The sequence below is a fragment of the Peromyscus maniculatus genome, chromosome 15, assembly GCF_049852395.1.
Source record: "Peromyscus maniculatus bairdii isolate BWxNUB_F1_BW_parent chromosome 15, HU_Pman_BW_mat_3.1, whole genome shotgun sequence".
NCBI lineage: Eukaryota > Metazoa > Chordata > Mammalia > Rodentia > Cricetidae > Peromyscus > Peromyscus maniculatus.
Genome location: NC_134866.1, coordinates 19,393,035 through 19,414,409, shown reverse-complemented (window position 1 = coordinate 19,414,409; position 21,375 = coordinate 19,393,035).

The window sequence follows — 21,375 nt, the reverse complement described above, 5'->3', positions numbered from 1 at the left end:
AGGAAGAGACGGCGCTCATTTTTGTGCCTTCCATCCTTACTCCTTTACTCCTACAGAATATACAACCATCTGTATTCATCTACATGCTTCTTTTCCTGCCAGATTTCAGAGAGAACTTATTCTTCATTCATTTTTTTTGCCATAATTTTCTGTTCTACTGTGAAAGAACTGATAATTATTGTCTTTGTGTTTCTCAATAAAAATACATTTTTGTGGTGCAGTTTACAGATATTTGAACTACTCAATTGGAATGCTCACCTCTTCTTACCCATAGCATCCATTTTGTTTGAAGTTTCTCAGCGTTTGCATTATCCACAGGTGTTCTCATAGGTCCCCATCATGCTTGATAGCAGCTTTCCTTCAGAATTAATTGCATTTGGTAAAGCCATACCTAAAAATGACAAGAAGCAATGGTTAGAAGGGCAAGAAGAAGTCCTAATGGACAAAAACAGGGGTTGACATCATTATGCTCCAAAAGCCAACTCACATATAAAATGTGTGCAGCTGAGGCATCATGTTATTTATCCTAAGGATTCTTAGGTGTATTGAATTACTGTAAATAGTTCGCTACTATATTTTCTTTCATAATTAAACACAAACATGAAAGTAATTACATCAACATTTTAAATATCTATTTTAACATCAATGTCTGCAGTGGACATTCAGATTCCTAATTTCCTATTTCCTAAATACATTTATACACTCAGTGAATAGAGGACCTAAAGTCAAAGAGATATGTGACTAATATGTACAAAGATTACTTTCAAACCCCATTCACCTAATTTTATCTGAGTACGTCTGATTTTTCCAGATTTTTTTTTTGTAGATTGTAGATGTGTGTGTATCTGCATATGTGCCAATGTACATATATCCTTGGACAGCTCTCATATATACCCCATTAAAAAAAATCCATCAGTTTTTTTTTTTTTTGCATTAGTGATGGTCCTCTTAATATCCTTCCAAGAGCATAGAAGTCAGAAAGCATGTCAGCTGAACAATACTTACAAGAAATAATCTATTATTTTATTTGTTATGCTACATGACATTCTCGATGTATATTTTTGAAATTTATAAGTTGATACAAATTTTCACATGGGATACACAAATTTTCATGTGGAAAAATTAGCACAGACTCTGCCTTGTGTTTGAGCTTCCAGGACACAATGTACCTCCTGCTGATCCATTTAGTCATTTTGCTTTTCATGTGGCACCTGCATCTTCATCTGTTTTATTCCATTTTTTATTTTAGGGAACAAACTCTAACCACGGGCACATTTGCAGCCCTAGCTGCCACAATGCTGTAGAATTTTAAAGCTGGAAGGAACCTCGGAGATTAGCTCATTTAGCACATTAGGAATTTCTCGCTGAGCTTTTGGCAGGCACAAAGTAAAGTAGCTACAAAAGGAAAAAAAATATGTAACATACAAAGATTTGAGTGTTTCCCAGAAGTATGGTAGAACAGAACTTTTACTCCTAAAATGTATACTCTGAGCAAGAACATTCATAGGGCCCCGAGGCCCCTCTTTTGTTCCTGAGGTTCAAGCTATGACTCCTAATAGAGTCACATCCATTGCCATTACAGCTATTCCTGAGCCCTCCCACAGTCCTTATGCAAACAGTCCACTGAAACTTACTGCTGGGTACTTTCCAATGGGAGCATAAATTTAAAGCTAACTCTGCATTGCCCCAGAGGTGTTTTCTTTCAATCTCGATGGTAGCTACAGCTGTGTTTAAATGGAAATCACGAAGCTGGCAGCTCAGGTATTCAATTTAGGTAGACATTTACAGAAAAAAAGTAATTGGGGATAATACATTTGAAATGGTTTAATCTCTAGAAAGGGTATCAGTCAAGCCATTGCAACCAAGCCACCATGGTGCTAAGTAGACACTAGGACTGAACTATGAGCTCTAAGAAAAGCTAATGGGGTAGATCGGAGAAGCAGTTTACAAGGGAACTGAAAAAGAGCAAAGCCATTTTCCCTGTTTCTTATTGAATTCGACTCGAGGCAGTGGAAAGGGGTTTCTTCGCATCATGGAAAGTGAAAGATGGAGCTAACTTCTTTCGAATGCATGTGATTCTTCTCTTCTACCAGTTCATGTGGTAGGCCTACAAAAAGCAGCATTGGATTCTGAATAATAAACTTTGTGAGACATATGAAAAACTATATATCCTTTTATCAAGATAAGGGACATAAATTTTACTACATCTTTCATTTGTTAATATTCAATTACAGAAAAATAAGGACACTAACTTAAATACAGATCATATTGTATCTACCCATCCTCTTTGAATTTTATATTATATCTTCTATAGACTCACATTAATCTTTTACTAAAATAAACAATGGACAAATAAATCATATGCTACTAACATCGTTTTCTGTTGAATTCTATTTCATTTAAATCTCATGTATTTCTATTTGAATATTGAGTGTCTCATTTTATAAATATATTTATTGAAAGACTACAATAAGCCAATAATGTCTAATACATAAAAAATAATAAAAAGAAAAATTAATTATCACTTGAAGGAACACTCTAGGAAGTGGAAACTTGGTGTAACAGTCTGACGAGGAGGGAGCACCGTGAAGTGGAATAATAAAGGAGTTAGTATAAGAATAGGAATGGAAGAGAGTATACCAGTAGAAGGGGCGTACAGAAAATAATAATAGAAACCGAACTAATGGAGCCAAGACCGGGACACGTGTGCTGTTAAAGGCTGTTCAAAGCAAAATAGTGACCATTCAGTTATTTGTTAGGAGATTAACCTACAATTTCAGAAATTTATTGAAGAAAGAAGAAAGGAAGGTACATTCACATTTACCTCAGAGCATCAGCCTAATTGATGTCAGTGGGTGTGTCTATGTGGTAGAATTATCTAGATAGAAGATTTCCACTGTACCTTCTCAGTACCATACAGAAGCAGTCAGATAATACTGCATAGGCCTTAAAGAAAATACATGGAGTAAGAAGAAAGACCAATCTTTTGTTCCCCTAGGAAACAGAGACCTGATAGTTAGCATTGCAGTGATGTGAGATTAATGCACAAAATCTAAAGATAATAGTAGGAACTGTGGTTTCTTCCCTTTCTTAGATTCGGTGAATTGGGCTTAAATTAGATAAATAATTGATTCAATAACAGATTGTATGTTATATATGTAGCCAAAGCACATGATCTATAAGTGTTAGAGGATCAAATGAGCATTGAAGGCTTATTCATAATGTGTTATAAACATGGAAAAAACTGTACAGGAAAATATAATGGCCAATAGGATGATAGACATGTAGATTCTGGTAGGGATGAATAATCTTTAAAGACAGTGTTAAAAGATGTTAGTAAAGATATAGAAGAGGAGTGTGTGTTAGAATAAGACTTGAAATAGTGTCTAGTTGGAAGTGTAATTTTTAGAGCTCAAGGCAATCACATAGGAAAAACAAAATACTAGAGGGAAGGGATGATGCATGGAGAAACACAGGCATGGGAAGCAGATTGTTTAGATAAAGAAAACAACAAGTAATGATGAAGTTCTACTAATTTTGTAGACCATAATAGTGAGCCAGAGACTACTACCCGAAGAATGAAGGGTTAGAGCACCAGATAGCATATATCTGCAACAAGGTGAGTTGCTAAGCATCTTTAATTGACATAGTATTCAGAAATCAGGACTTTTAGAGACAAAGAAGGCACAGCACTCAGAAATACATGGATACCCTTATCTTAAAAATAAAGTGATTATGAGTGTAAAATGTGTTATATTTAAATTGCATAAAATGTGCTTAGAAGCATGAAAGTATTTGTTTTCAATATTTTTCCTTCCATTCTCTTTTATTCTCTTGTTTTAACTGCTTTCATCTTTTAGTCCTTGGTCTACTGACAGTGTGAAATTGTCTAGGACTGTTATGCCCTCTGCAAATGCATACTTAATAGCTCGACCTTGGTCTCAGGCTACATTGTGAGCTGCCTATGTTGTGTCTCTGCTGCCCTTCTACCCCCTACGCAGAAGTTAAAGACACATTTGATAGGTCTCAATATGTATGTCTTTTGCAAAGCTTCATGGTGTGAAAGTCCATTGCTCTTAATAGGTTTACTTCCCAGGGTAGTTCTACTTTTTTCTACGTCAAATACATTGACCCCCCTAATCTTTTGAGCATGGAGTGCAAAAGATAATATGTCAGCTATAAATATATTCAGACAAACCAGGCTACTTATTTTCAGGGAAAACCTGCTGTTCTCTTCACACCACGTCTATTAAGAAGACAAAAATGTGATTTAGGTCACTTTTCATTCACAACTAAATCAGAAAGATTAAAAGTATTTCAAAGAAACCTTAGTGGTTATTTTTAAAATCCAATCTTAAAAAACCCAATGGATTTTAGGTCTTTTGAAACATTTGAGCCTATTTATTAAAACCAAAGCAACTGATAGATATTGCTTGAGCTTAAATTCACTGAGAAATTTTCTTAATTTTATTAATCTATAGCATAATAGCTATGGGTCAAATCACAAGGATCAGAGAGATAATATTTATTGAATTACAATGAATGGTCTTAGCTATTGTATGCAACACAATGCTTGGTTTTTCGGGAAATTTTGAAATGAAAGTAGTTATTGAAGATTTTTGGAAACGTTCAAAAATCTCATGTCCTATCATTAATGTTTTTCTTATTAATGTGCTCTAGCTGGCACTTTCACTGTGGCCAATTTTATAATAGCATTAAAGAAGAATTGTTTATTTTGTGTTTTACCACATTGCTATTGTTCTCTTACCTCATTCACTATTATATTTATGTTTTTTATGTTTAAAAGCAGTTTTATTATATTTAATAGATATACTGTATGTTTCTGTTCAAATCACAAGGACTTAACCACAAATAACACACTATGAAGGACACTTTCTCGGCTGGAGAGATTGCCCAATGGTAAAGAACATGCACTTGCAGAGGACTTGAGTTGGATTCCCATCACCCACCTCAGGTGGCTCACAACCACCTGTAGTTCTGCCAGATCCAAGGGATCTGACATCTTGCCATACCTTCTGCAGGTTATTTCATGTAAAGAAAGCACCAGGATCTCCTCCTTACAACCCACAGGCCTCCTCTGGTAGGGATCCCAGCTCACTGATCACCCTATCCTAATTTTCATTATAATCCAAAAATGATTTATTCTCTCTATTACTTCCAGGAGTTAATCTGCATCCTGGCCCAGTTGTCTTCCTAACTAACCTTTTCTTCTCTGCTCTTTTTTCTAATAAATTACCTGTACTTCTAATCACATCTCGATGCCTTCCTTAAAGGATAGCTGAACTAGACACAAATTTCTGAAAACAGCCCAAAGTGGAAGATATTGAATAGCCATTTAATTCTGGATCATATTCCACACAGAAAATGAGACTATGATTAAATATTTGTAATGTCACTTCTAGACATATTAATACATTATGCAATGTAGTGGACCAACTGTTTAAAAGGTTAGCATGTATGATGCTATGAAATGTTCATGTAGAAATGATACAGGTAAATATTCTAGACATTTGAAATATAGAGAAGGAAATGACCCTATGAATACAGGCAAGCTATGTCTTACTAAAGTATTTTTTTGGTATTGTATTGCAAGAGAATAAGAGTAAAAACTACAAAGCTCCTGATGGCTAAGTTTGTAGCCAAAAGGATACACTGGAATCTTTTTTTTTAACAACACCATTCAGTTCCACATAATAGCCACAGATTCCCCTGTTCTCCCCCTCTCGCCCCCATCCCCCTCCCCCCTTCCCCTCCCCCCAGCCCACCCCCCATTCCCAACTCCTCCAGATCAAGGTCTCCCACGAGGACCGGGATTGACCTGATAGACTCAGTCCAGGCAGGTCCAGTCCCCCTCTCCCAGACGGAGCCAAGCGTCCCTGCATAAGTCCCAGGATTCAAACAGCCAACTCATGCAACGAGTCCAGGACCCGGCATCACTACACAGCTGCCTCCCAAACAGATCAAGCCAAATGACTGTCTCACCCATTCAGAGGGCCTGATCCAGTTGGGGGCCCCTCAGCCTTTGGTTCATAGTTCATGTGTTTCCATTCATTTGGTTATTTGTCCCTGTGCTTTATCCAACCTTGGCTTCAACAATTCTCGCTCATATAAACCCTCTTCTTTCTCACTAATTAGACTCCCAGTGCTCCACCAGGGGCCCAGCCGTGGATGTCTGCATCCAGATTCCTCAGTCCTTGGATGGGGTTTATGGCACAACTATCAGGGTGTTTGGCCATCCCATCACCAGAGTAGGTCAGTTCCTGCCGTCTCTCGACCATTGCCAGCAGTCTTTTGCGGGGGTATCTTTGTGGATCTCCGTGGGCCTCCCTAGCTCTCTGCTTCCTCCCCTTCTCATGTGGTCTTCATTTACCATGGTCTCCTATTCCTTGTTCTCCCTCTCTTTTCTTGATCCAGCTAGGATCTCCCACTCTCTTTCCCTTGATCGTCGCCCTTCATTGCTCCCACTCATGACCAGGCTGTTCATGTAGATCTCATTCATTTCTCCGTATCTTTTTTGGGGTCCCGTTTTCCAGGTAGCCTCACTGGTGATGTGAGTAGCAGTCCAGAAATCCTTGTTCCACATCTAGCATCTTCCTATGAGTGAGTACATACCATATTTGTCTTTCTGAGTCTGGGTTACCTCACTCAGGATGTTTTTTTCTAGATCCATCCATTTGCCTGCAAACCGCATGATGTCATTGTTCTGCTGAGTAGTATTCCATTGTGTATATGTGACACAGATACATCACCCTTTACAATAGCCACAAATGACATAAAATACCTTGGGGTAACACTAACCAAGCAAGTGAAGGACCTATATGACAAGAACTTTAAGTCCCTGAAAAAAGAAATTGAAGAAGATGTCAGAAAATGGAAAGATCTCCCATGCTCATGGATAGGCAGGGTTAACATAGTAAAAATGGCAATCTTACCAAAAGCAATTTACAGATTCAATACAATCCCCATCAAAATACCAACACAATTCTTCACAGACCTGGAAAGAATAATACTCAACTTCATATGGAAAAACAAAAAACCCAGGATAGCTAAAAGAAACCTGTACAATAAAACAACTTCTGGAGGCATCACAATCCCTTACTTCAAGCTCTACTATAGAGCTACAGTAATAAAAACAGCTTGGTATTGGCATAAAAACCGACATGTGGACCAATGGAATTGAATTGAAGACCCTGACATTAACCAACACACCTATGAACATATAATTTTTGACAAAGAAGCAAAAGTGTACATTGGAAAAAATAAAGCATCTTCAACAAATGGTGCTGGCATAACTGGATATCAACATGTAGAAGGCTGCAAATAGATCCATATCTGTCACCGTGCAGAAAACTTAAGTCCAAGTTGATCAAAGACCTCAACATAAATCCAGCTACTCTGAACCTGCTAGAAGAGAAAGTAGGAAGTAGTCTTGAACGCATTGGCATAGGAGCTCACTTCCTAAATATAACACTAGTAGCGCAGACACTGAGACAAACAATCAATCAATGGGACCTCTTGAAACTGAGAAGCTTTTGTAGAGCAAAGGATACAGTCAACAAGGCAAAGCAACAGCCTACAGAATGGGAAAAGATCTTCACCAACCCCACATGTGACAGAGGACTGATATCCAGAATATATAAGGAACTCAAGAAATTAGACATCAAAACAACCAACAGTCCAATTGAGAAATGGGCTATAGAACTAAACAGAGAATTCTCAACGGAGGAAACTCAAATGGCTGAAAGACATTTAAGGAATTGCTCAACATCCCTAATCATCAGGGAAATGCAAATCAAAACAATTCTGAGATACCACTTTATGCCTGTCAGAGTGGCTAAGATCAAAACACTGAAGACACTTTATGCTGGAGAGGATGTGGAACTAGGGGAACTCTCCTCCACTGCTGGTGGGAATGCAAGCTTGTACAACCACTTTGGAAATCAATATGGTGCTTTCTTAGAAAATTGGGAATCAATCTCCCCCAAGATCCAGCTATACCACTCCTGGGCATATACCCAAGAAATGCTCAATCATACCACAAGAGCACTTGCTCAGCTATGTTCATATCAGCATTGTTTGTAATATCCAAAACCTGGAAACAACCTAGATGCCCTTCAACTGAAGAATGGATACACTGGAATCTTACGAAGATTTTTCAGTAACTACTGTAAAAGTGTAGCCATATCTGCACTTTTAGTTGAGTAAGTTAATATTTATCTTTAAGTGCACATAGACCAGAAATAAATATGCTCAGTCAATGCAGACCAGTTATAAAAGATTATGTTTTACTAGAAACCTCTATACACTGAAATGTGACATGTAGCTATCTTGAAGAACTTCCTCTTCACATTAGTTGTGAAACCTATGAACTTTGAGAAGTTGCCCAGTTAGCCCATAATTTCTCATTAGGAGACTATACCTCTAGTTGGCAGAAAGAGGCTCCCAAGTCTCTTCACCCAAAGGGCAGTATCAGCCAACTCAGAAGTGTTTCTTACATCTTGTTTGGTCTTCCCGTCTAACCATTAGGGTTAAGTCAATGCATACAAACCCTACAGACATTTGGGTATTTGTGTATTTTGAAAGTGGCTGCAATCTGAAGGACTCATTAGAAATAACTTTAAAAGTTAAATTAAAAGAAGAACAACACAGAATTATCTGTGAAACTGAACTTTGGTGACATTTTACCATGAAAGCCACTGAAATGCAGGGCTGGTCTAGGTTTACTCATAAGGACATGGTGATAAACATGTTTGGGAGGACCCGGGAGATGGAACTACTTCACTTCCAGGTTGACATTTAGAGGCATAGAAGATGTAAGTGTTGATGTTAAATAAAGTAGATACACATTATTTTGCTCTGGATACTAATTTAAGAAAATGGGTAAAGTGCTTTAGAGGATTAACAGGGTATTTTACGTAGAAACAAAACACCAGAGGAAACTACTCAATAGGATGTGCTGTAGACACCTCATGGGGAATGTATTGAGAGCAGCACTTGATTGATCCAACAATTCAATTGTTTATTCCCCCTAGAGCAGAGCTAAGAGCAGCAGAAGCAATCACACAGTCCTAGACTAGAGTAGATTAATATCCCTGAGAACAGAGTGCCCCATTGTGCTTGAGGCCAGATGGCAAAGCTTAGCTAGAAGCAGTCCCTAATCTCTAATTAGCACAATGTCTAGTGAGTTTGAAGTAGTAGTTGAGAATCACAGTCACTCACAATGTTGAGGGAGGTATTAAGAAAAATGAAGGCTCTATGTACAATGCATGCAACATACATAAATGGGATTTAACACATATAGTACAAAAGGAAATAAGATAGATATGGGTGAGAGAGAGAGAGAGGATTGTGATTCCACAAGGACTCATATTCTCTGGCTTATTTCCCAAATTAGAATTAATTTTTCATTCCACACACTTTTGCCTAAAGAATCCTTTGTGAGATAATATTCCTAAAACATTATAGCTAACACATGCTACCGTCATCATTACAGACTGAGCCCTAATGTCTCTTATCATGCAGTTTTCTCATATGGATATAATTTGAAGTCAAAATTGGTACCTGGAGATCAAAAGCATTTGTAGGGCTCTCTTTTAGGAAAAAGGTTCTTTGTTCACCAGGCATGAGCAGAGTTCTGGCTGAATCCATGATCATACATAGAATACAAGGTCAGAAGTAAACTCTAGTGAAGAATAATCTAATTGCTATTCTTGTCTTTTATGAGAAACAATTCACATTCTGAGATTGCTATTTGTGCTGCCATTTAATACAGCCTAGTAGTAAACACTCTGACTGTTCCATTTACCTAAACTGATACACGAGACACACAGCCATACTCAAGCACACACACACACACACACACACTTAAATAATGTTAAAATAACATAGTTTGATTTAAAAAAAAAAACTTTTCAGACACAAGACACACCCTTCCAAATAGCTGGTCAAGGTAGTTCAAATGACTCAAAACAATATCGTTTGTAGATATAAACCTTGATTGGCTCTCCAGGTTCATGGGAGGGTCCCTGTTGTCAAAGATGACTCTGTCTCATGTGTCCCATGGAAAACAATTCTGTGCCCTTGGTTAATGACCAAACTTTTACTACTATGTAATACTGTAATCACTGTGAGAAATTCTGATTAGTTCCTTTGTTAGTTAGTTCTCATGGTTTGCTTTCATTTATACTTATATGTCTACAGATTTACCAAATTATCATTGATTTACCAAACAGTTTGTTTAATTTCAATTGTGTAATGTGGCATTATTTCTTAAGTACATTAATATCCAGATACACAATATGCACCCGTTCATATGATGAATGATATTGCTTTTAATTCATCAAAGAAGAGTCAATGAACAACAATTCATATTCTCATAAAATGGACAAAAATTTTCATTAACAGCTTTTTCTTAGATTGACACATTTCTACCATTTGTCTTAACAGGCTCCAAGGATATTGGAACTGCCTGTAAATCTGGAACATCACACATTTCTATAACACTAGTGTCATCATGATATTGTATAATGAAAGTTCCTAGTATACCAGAGAGCTCAGCATGACCACTGGGCTTCAGAGAACAGGAGAAAAGATCACTTATGTGAAGAATAGGAGAAAAGATCCATTAAAGTTCAAGGGATCCCCTTTCATTGAAATATGTCCCATGTAATAAGCACATGCTTGCTGGCATGTGTTCAAGACATTCTTCCATAAGCTTCAAGTAATTTTGAACTTTCAGTTCTCAAAGTAACTGAAATGTCTTCCAAATCAATTTTAGGTGGAAAATAACCTTGAAGTGCAGAAAAAAATATTTTTTCCAGAGAAAACTGCAGGTGTGTAAATTGCCCGGGATCGTTAATAGAGTAGCTTTGTGTGCAACAAAGGCCAGCACTCCCAAACTTTATAGTCAGTAACCTCAAAGTCCTTCACCTATTCAGAAATTCATTTTGTTGAAAAAATGTGTAAGTTGTTTTATTCTACCCAGTTTTTTTAAATATGTTCTCTGTTGAATTAAGCTGTATTTGTGCCATGAGTAACTGTGTCCTTTGTATATAATCCTGGTGTCTCATGTCTTCTACTAGCATACCTGGCATCATGACAAGTTAATTATGTAGAATAAAAAGAGGGGGAAAAGTATCTGAGAACTTTACAGATTTTTTTTCGGCTTGAGTGAGAAAGAGGAGATCTTATTAGAATCAGTATTTGGAAGGAGAAACAATGAGAACTTTGGGTACGGAAATGTGAAATGTATTTAAGATGACTCCCTAAATTATGGAGTCTATTTCATGTTGATAAGCTATTCCTGGCCACAGGATCAGCCCTGGAGTGTTTTCTATGCCATGCCCAATACCATTCTTTTGGAGAAAACTGATTTTCCCTATCTGTCTTAGTCACTGTTATATTACCGTAAAGAGACACCATGACCACAGAAAGTCTCATAATGAAAAACATTTTACTGAAGTTTGTTTCAGAGTTTTGGTCCATTGTCCTCATGGTGGAAAGCATACTGGCACACAGGCAGACATGGTGCTGGAGAAGTAGCTAAGAATTCTACATCTAGATCCACAGGCAGCAGAAGAGAAGGAGCTTCTGGTCATGGCTTTGGCTTTTGAAATCCCAGAGCCCCCTACACTCCCTATAGTGACAAACTTCCCCCAACAAGGCAACAACTACAACAGGGCTGAAACTCCAAATCCCTCTCAGGCAGTGTCACTGCCTGATAACTAAGTATTCAAATATATGACTCTATAGGGAGCATTCTAATTCATTCACCACACTAACCACACTGTAGAAGCAGATCTCAATTGCAAATAGGTTCTTGGTAATAGCTGGTACTTTGTGTCCATTTCCCCCTTTTATATGCTGGCATTTTGTCAGCTTTGAGGCAGAGCAGGTCTTGTGTATGCTATTACAGAATTTCTGGTAGCAAATGTTCTCACCCAAGTAAATGTGGCAGAATGGGCCCCAACATTTTATAATTTATGGTTTTTTGAGGCTGAAGAGCTAAAAATAAGTTTTGGAACAAAATATTCTCTTGGTGATTTGACTGTTGCTCACACACTTCTGCATAGAAAGGAGAAATACCTTTCAATGGAAACGGCACTACATTCTGTGACCTGGTAAAAAGTAAGTGTTTATTTATTTAAGGAGCTAATATTTTTATTACAGAAAATATAGAGTTCCACATCATCTCTGCCTCATTTCATTTACTTATGTGACACACATGTAAAGCAATCACAATATTCTATGCAAAAAGACTATGGACTGTGGCCCAATTGAAAGCCAAACAAACATCTGTTATTCATCGAGAGAACTAAAATCAGGGGAATAGTGATATCACCTTTTTTTTTTTCCTCCAAGTTGAATGACTCTCAGCATGGATAAAACTGTCCACAAGGTGTAAGTTAGTCCTGAGTCATTGAGGTCTCTAGAAGCCTTCCAAGAGACACAAGTATACCCTTATTGGAAAGACTTATACAATCCATCCCATGGATGTTTAAGCTTCCTACAGAGGGTGATTAGTGTCTGTTTCTTCACTACTGTGTGAGATCATCTAGATCTGTGTCTACTAGATATTAATCTTCTATACATATGTTCTAAAATGAATATCATTAAAATATTTTTTAATTCTTGAAAAACATCTTATTAATTGGGAATTAATGGGGTGGTAGTTTCATGTTTTTGTATGGAAATAATTGTACTCATAGATATTTGAATGAATAACAATGAAAAATGATACAATGGTTTAATGCTTATCTTTCACAAATCTATCACACACTACATACAGTTCACTGTTTACCACAAACCTTTACAGAGAATTTATTATGTGCTGTATCTTGAATGAATAGTGGAGAACAGATAGATGATTATGGCTGCAAAATCCAATTAAGAATAAAGAGTACCAGTGGCTAAATTGGTGACAGAAACCATTAAAAAAGAACAGTGGAACTCAATAGGGCACAACAGATAGGAAAAAGTATCGGCAAGATATGCAGCACTGAAATTGAATAATTTCTTTAAATTTGAAGCGTATTAGATAACCTGTCACCTCAAAATGATCCATAATAGTGCTAATGTTTTGAGAGCTCATGGTTTATGAAAATATCAGAGCAGCTAGTAGACATGCCCTTACATGAATTAAACTTGAAAATGTATGGTAGTGTTAACATTGGGCCTCTCAGAAAACTTTTCATTTTTGTGGTGAATTACCTAATATGTACTTCTTTAACCTATATTTAGTCTTACAAGTAAATTCTGCTTAAACTGGGGGACAACCTTATGGCACTTGTTGGAAGTCAGAACATAAGATCTGGAAATCGTTTTAAAATCATACTTTATGTCACCTGTTAAAGTAATTCAGTTATTGATCATAAAGATTGCACTGTTCAATATTTTGACAGATAACACTCAAGAGAATTCACAAAAGGAGGAAATATGTGCTTAATATAAAATCCAAACATTAGGCAGAGTTTGGAAACCCAGTGAAAGAGGGGCTGGAAAGATTGTAGAAGGCAGAGTGGTTGAGGACACTGGAGAACACAGACCACAAAATAAACTCAGCAGGGCTCATCGGAACTCACAAAGACTAAAGGTACAATCAGATGCTCTGACGGGTCTGAGCTAGGTTCTCTGCATATGTTATTGCAGTGTAGCTTGGTGTCCTTGTGGTTGGTGCTCCTAACCATGGGAATGGGGATGTCTCTCTCTTTTGCCTGCTCTTGGAACCCATTTCCTCTTACTGGGTTGCCTTGTCATTTTAGTTCATTATTATTTTTAGATGCCTGTTTTTCTAATGAGAAAGAGAAAGGGTGTGAATTTGCGGGGGAGGGGGCTGAGTGATAGAGAGGATCTGCCAGGAGTTGGGGGAGGGGAATCTGTAATCAGAAAGCACTTTATAAAAAACAATCTATTTTCAAAAAAAGAAAACAATAAAAACCTCCTCCTTTCAGTAGCCACTGATTATCTCTTCCTTTAGATATGAGGCCGTGAAGGATTTCCTCCATACACTTCAGCACACTGACTGACATTTAACTACCATGTCTTCTTTAGGTGACAGCAAAGTTGAACTTTCATGGCTAAAACTCATTTTGTAGTAGCCATTGTGAACCTACAGTTCTTAAAATATTGGCTATTTTCCCCAAGCCTTAGGTAAAAGAGGGAGTTGAGGGTGTGAGGGTCAGGGCAGAGGGTGGGATAGGCCTCATGGGAAATTCTAAAATAAGTAAAATTAATTAATAAAAAAGAAACCTCTATTTTTTCATAAATGAAACAGTGAACCAAAGAAAACATATCCCTATACTAACAAAATTTCACAGATTTGTTGATAATGTATAAATCATTACACTGGTCTATATATATATATATATATATATATATATATATATATATATATCTTTATTTTATCATGTTTTCACATTCAAATTTAACAATGAGACATGTTAAATAAACACAAAAGCAGGGATTTAAATTCAAACATAAATTACTTTCATCATATTCTCTTCCCAAATGTTATACCTTCAAATTTTCAAACATACTTAGCATATATGAAATTAAGCCTGGGTAGATAGCTTAATTCATAACATGATTGCTATGAAGGTGTGGCGACCTAAAATTGATACCCAGAAACCATGTAAAGCAGATGGTTATGAACTCTTGAACTTGTAATTCCAATCCTGCAGCGGGGAGACAAGGACAGCCCTGTTGCTCACTGAGCTCAAATCAAATGAAGGATGCCTACTTAAAAAGACAACCACCATCCAAAACAACCGAGATGCATGGCAAAGGGGCACCTTTAAATGTGCCTATATGTGGCTCCTCACACTTGTATACACATGAAAATCTATGCAAATGCACACACACACACACACACACACACATACACACGAGAATGTATGACATACACACATATTTATGGATTAGACATTTTTCTATTCATCAACCATATGCATATTATATGTTTGCATGTGTGTGTGTCTTTTGGATTTGTTTTCTTTTGGAGATAATAATTTGTTATAGTAATGATTACCAGGTATTTACTGTGATCTGTGCTTGGAGATACATCATATGCATGCATTTTATAGGTTAATTCATCAGTTCAATATTTGTAATCCCTAAGTTAAATAAATACATAAATAGCTCTTATATTGGAAGCTCAAGAAAATGATCCTCACATTCATTGTAGACACAGGTAATTTTTTCCTGTTTGAAAGGTATTTTATTGGATAGGCACATCCAGTGCATGTGTATGTACTTTTGATCAAGAGGCCAAATATTGTTAACTCTTAGACTGTTGCCTCAGGCTTTGCAGAACAGCTGGCTCTTACATGGGTGATGAGATCTGAACCCAAGTCCTGTTGATCTCTCATCACAAGTTCTTAACTGCCAAGATATCTACCCAGCCCCACACCTATGTTTTATCAGTATTTTTCATATGTAGATCAAAGGACTCATGGATTTGAAATAATAGACATAGAGGGATGACTACAGTATTATCATTTTAGGAATTATTTAAATGGAACAACAAATGAGGAAGATTGATAACCGTGTCTGTAGGAAGGTGAGATTTAAATTCAATTATTGACTTCGACTTAATTGTACAATGACCTTACAAGTCACCTATAAATGTGCATTTTCACCACAACAAATCTAGCATGCTTTTCAAAGTCTGAAACTGTGCATGAACACTGCCTCATAGCCTAAGACGCCCTTGCCATATGGTAAGTGCAAATGTTTCCAAAGGAGCAAATGTTCTGTCAGGGAGTCTCACTGATGTTTTGATTGGATTGCTCTATTATCTGAACATGTCTGCCAAAGGAGAGCACCTGCGCAACACAGTGCTCAAACGCTGCCAGGCTGCCACAGCAAAGGGAAGCAGTTGCTCACAGACAAGGTGTCTGCCTGTCAGATCCGCAGATCCACAGAGCAGAGTATGAGAGATGTCTGCATAATCGTTGCCTCAAAGTGGATCTGATGCAAATGGACAACTTACGTCCTTACAAATCCAAATGAACACACTCCAGATGTGGAGCAACATGCTGTCAAGGTTTCTGCCACAAGGCAAAGAACATGAAATGCATGTTCCTTTACAGTTTCACCTTTGACTTCTGAGGTTCCTCAAACTGATAGAACATTATTATTATAATCTGTTCTTAGGAAATCTGTTAGTTTATATTTTAATAAGCACAAAAGAGTTTAGTAAATTTTTAGCATCGAGTCCCTAGAGATATATTTGATTGCTGTTCTTTAAAGAAGTTTTAAAACTCGACAATTACACTTTTATCAGAATCATAGAAAATTTTAGATTATGATGAATGTAAAGTAAAAGGTTACCCCTTTAAGTCAATTTAGCCATATTATTCTACTTTTTGTCTACCAAGAAAGTAGAAGACCATTGTTATGTGTCTGTACAAATTAATGAGATTTTATTGATAAAATTTATACCTGCAGTTAATTTTTGAACTTTATTGATCTTCACAAATAACATAGATTCTGCAAGAGAGAAGACTTATTTATTTTTTATAATTGTTTTGCTATTTAACATATAAATACTATTAGGAAATGCAAATCTAGAATATTACCTAAAATCTTATTAAGTAACTGACAAGCTGATGGTCTTAGATATGGATTCTCCTTTACTGCTCCCAAATTACACTGTTAAAGAAAATCTTCAACATTTTATCCCTGATGCTGTGCCTATGGTTCATATTATAAAATTGTTATGAAATATTTTTTACTTTTTTTTCAATATAACAACCAAATAACCAAAGAAAGAAATGTCTTCAGACTCTCTAATTCAATTATATCATAAAAACTCATTGTGTACTTCAAAAATAAATTAACTCAAGATGTTACTCAAAACCCCATCTGCTATATTGCCTTAAATGCGTTCCATGGAACCTGGATAACTTCAAATGATTTTCCATCAGAAGCCAAGGGCTGTTTTTTTAATGTTCGACTTTGTTTCAGAAACGACCTCATAAACTCTTTGATGATTTTCTTTTCTTTTCCTCCCCTCTATTCCTTCCTGTATGAAAGGGAAATATGCTACAAAATGCTCTTACCTGCTGTCTTTTATGTAAATTACGTTTGATAGCTGTTTGGAACTTTTACAGAAATGAAGCTTACATTACATCCTCACTATGCAAGAAGATATCTATGCAAGAACAAGTGAAATGACCCAAAATGTATTCCCCTGCTATTTTTTTCAACTTTGTATTATTGAGGGACACCCTTGCCCAGTACAGCAGAGGCATCATTTGAAGTATTTTAAATACATATCTCTAAATTATATCAGCAAATAAAAAGGGAAAGATTACTGGAACTCATTCATTTAATTGTTTAATTTAAAATAACCCTATTTCTTACAGAATTTGTCACTCTTTTTGAATACAGCCTAGTGTAAAGTCATTGCTCAAGTTATTCTGTTTAAATTTGTACTTGAACATCCCACCAGACAGTAAACAACAAGTCCTTTGTGATAAGTCAGAAGTGCAGGGCATGGCATAAGATATAGGTATAGTACATTAGCATATAAAAACAAAGAAACTGAGTTATGAGAGTTACCAAAGAAAGGAAAGGAACTGACAAATTAATTCTCTCTGTCTCTCTCTTTCTCATTCTTTCTCTTTCTCCATAATTCCATAATAAACACACAGAGTTACACTAAAACATGCAGATTCTTCTAATTTAAATAAACACTGTAATATGTGCATTGAAGGTGTTTTACAGAAACATGTTTCATGGATTTCTCAGTATCTACTGAAAATTAAAATAGTGATTGATATACATTGTTTAATTAATATGCTAAATGAGACTTTAGAAGCTCACCCAGATAAAGTATGAGAGGAAAGATATTAAAAGAAAAAAGAGCACAGATATTTTAATTGTATTTTCAAAAGTCAGATAAGATAAGCTCCAGAATAAAAATAAATCTAGCTTTCTTTATTGTGGATTTATGTCTTGGTAAAAGCCAGTTAATAGAAGGATTATAACATAACAAACAAGCACAAGTTTTCTGTCTTAAAACATTTTTTATTGTGAAACCTGTAACGTTGAATGGTCAAAAGAGACTTTAACAGAACAATGATTTGTCATTCATTTTGTGAAGCTACTCTCATAAAATCATATTAATGACAGTCTACATATTTTATTACAAACATAAATGCAAGTTAAGAAAACTAACATTTAGGGCTGAGCTTGCAGGTTAAGAACATTAAGGTTTCGATTCCTAGCCACCGCATGGTGACCCACTACTGTCTATAATCCCAGTCCCATGGAATTCAAAGACTTCTCCTAGCCTTTGTGGGGTGTGTTCTCACATAGCGAGCAGGCATACCTGCAGTCAAATTGTCTGTACACATACAATAAAAATAAAGGTTGCAAAAGAGACAATGAACATCAGAACCTCTACAAATTTATTTTCCTCCTTTTGTTGCTCCTTCCATATTTGGTTTGATAGTCATCCATTATTTTTTACAATACTTCATTCCCTTCATTTATAAAGGCTGCTTTGTATTATTTGTGAATACATACATGAGCAATGTGCTTTGGTTCAATCGACCCTGGTTTCTTCTTCCAAACCTCCCCACCATTCTTTCCTCCACACTCCATGTGTTTCCTTTTTCTTTAAATGCCCTGGATCATCAGAAGATATATCCATAGAATCTCACCAGCATGCCCACCCACCATGAACAAAACAAGGAGAACACCAAAAAAGATGGCAAATTGAATGAGCAAAAGCCCAGGAACCCTCAGCCCTACACAAAGTACTATAGGCAACTAAATAAAGTGGGGAGTGAGAGAGATGGTTCTCCCCAGGGAAGAGGACAGCCATTGGCTGCCCAGTGCCAAGAGGTTGGCCCTTAAAAGGTATTATTATATTGTCTCAAGGAGATATATTTAGGAATACATGTACAAATATATGTGTGTGTGTGTGTGTGTGTGTGTGTGTGTGTGTGTGTGTGTGTGTGTGCACAAATACATATACGCACACAATGATAATTAATGAGAAATGAGACGATGGATTTGAAGAAGAGCAGGGAAAAGCATACAGGAGGATTTGGAGGGAGAAATAAGAACAGATAAATACAATTAAATTGCAATTTCAAAAATAAATGAACAAAGTACTGAATCACATTCAATGCTGCCTGTGTGGTCATGGCTGTGGGGCCATATACTGAAGTGTAGATAACCTCCAAGGATCTCCATTCTTGAAGAAAACTCACTTGCCTTTTGCCAGAAGTCATTACTTACCTGAATCTCCACAACTAGGGAGAAATTTTCAGGGTACCCTTCCCCATTCATTCTGAGATTCCAGCTGACTTTATCTTATCCAGGTATTGTGAATGTTGTCCTTATGATTGTGTGTTCATATGCAAAAAGATACACTAATATGTGATATAAAATAAGAACATAAGGGTCAGTTAATCCACGACCATTTAATATAATAATAGTATTAGGTTCTAACCCCTAGGCCTAGTGACCTAGCCAGCAGTTAATACTAAGCACCTGTTCAATCTTATAGAGTGGGCTTTAACTCTAAATAGGAAGTGATTGGTTACTACAACAGCATTCATGACAAGACTAAAACTGAACGAATCTTGCCAGTACAGGTGTGGATTCCCTGCTGAGAAAGACTTTCTATGGTTTTTCTTCCCTGGTAGTATGCACAAAACTCTCGATTCCCATGAATCTTTCCCATTAACAATGAAGCTTCCAAGTCAGTACTAGGTTGGCTTTCCAATGCTCTACAATTCATGTATGTAATATCATCTTCAATAATTTGTCACTCAACATCATTATGACTCTATTCACAATAGCCAGCAAATAGAAACAGCATCTATGACCATCAACTTAGAAACATATAATGAAAGTGTGCTACATTTAAATAATGGAATATTATAAGCTGTAAAAAAATAATGTTAAAAAAAGAAATGGAGTTGTAAATAATCATTTTGAGAAAATGATCCAGACCTTGAAGACAAACATCAAATGTTCTCTTATATATGAATGCTATACTTTATATGTGTGTGTTTAAATTAGAGTTCCAACAAAAGTCAGGCAACTAGTGAGGAACCATGGAAAGAAGGAAGAATTTCAAGCAAAACAATTAGAGAACACACACACACACACACACACACACACACACACACACACAAAAGCTGGGCTGTGATTGCGCACGCCTTTAATCCCAGCACTTGGGAGGCAGAGGCAGGTGGATCTCTATGAGTTCGAGGCCAGCCTGGTCTACAGAGCAAGCTCCAGGAAAGGCTCAAAGCTACACAGAGAAACCCTGTCTCGAAAAACCAAAAAGAAAAATCAGAGAACATGTTTTATGAAGGGAGAAAGAGAAGTAATGATAAATTTTATACAGACTGTAGTATGTCAGGGTAGAGAAATGAGTCTGAGGTGGAATCCTTGACAATCAAGACCTTTTTAAAATGCCATGTGGTAACTTTTTCCTACAATATATGTGCATATACATATTAGCAGAGTTCTACTGATTTGTAGATTTTCATAAATTTGAAAACTATGTATTCATTGCTTCCTAAACTGCTCTCTCCCTTTTCTTCAGGGAACATAGATGTCTCTGTTGCCAGTTGGAATTCCAGGACTTTGGCAAGCTAATCAAAGGCTGGAAGAAGCATGTATAAACAGTTGACAAGGGGGATTTGAGTGAAAAGAGACAGAAGCAGTAGTAGGCAGATGTACTGCAGGAGAGCAGCAGGCTCAGGCAGGAGGGCTCCCAAGTCAGAAGCCTCTCCACATTCCTTCTTTAAAGTCCAGGAGGAGGGAGGAGCTAATTAATACCCAGGGAAGAAGATGAAGGTATCACATTCTGGATGGACACATCGCCTTGCATGTAACTTTTGGCAATCTGTGCTTCTGTGAACTTTGCTTATCATAATTTTAAGCATTTGAGCAGCATCATGCATATACATAAGCTGGTTTAAAAAAAAAGGAGGGTTCTCTGTCAGACCACTTCAAGGACAGACTGGCAAAGTTGAACTTGGTTATTTATCTTTCTATCATAAAATCCTTGACCACAAACTACTGTTAAAAGTGATTGAGGATAAATTGCCATAATATGATGCAAGCTATGCTTCTCTATGATAATTATAATACAGAGGTTCCATTCGATGCAGCCTATACAATAATGTATTTAGTCTAAAACAGTGGACCCTATTTTTGACACTTCCATTGTTTAAAAGTACACATGGAAAAAACCTATATGCTTACAGTGCACCTAGAGCTTTTTATAACAGCCTTTTTTTGTTGTTTGTTTGTTTTGGATTCTTTAAATATATATATTATTCTCATTTAGTGCCCCTTTAGCCAGAATCTCATTACTGCTTC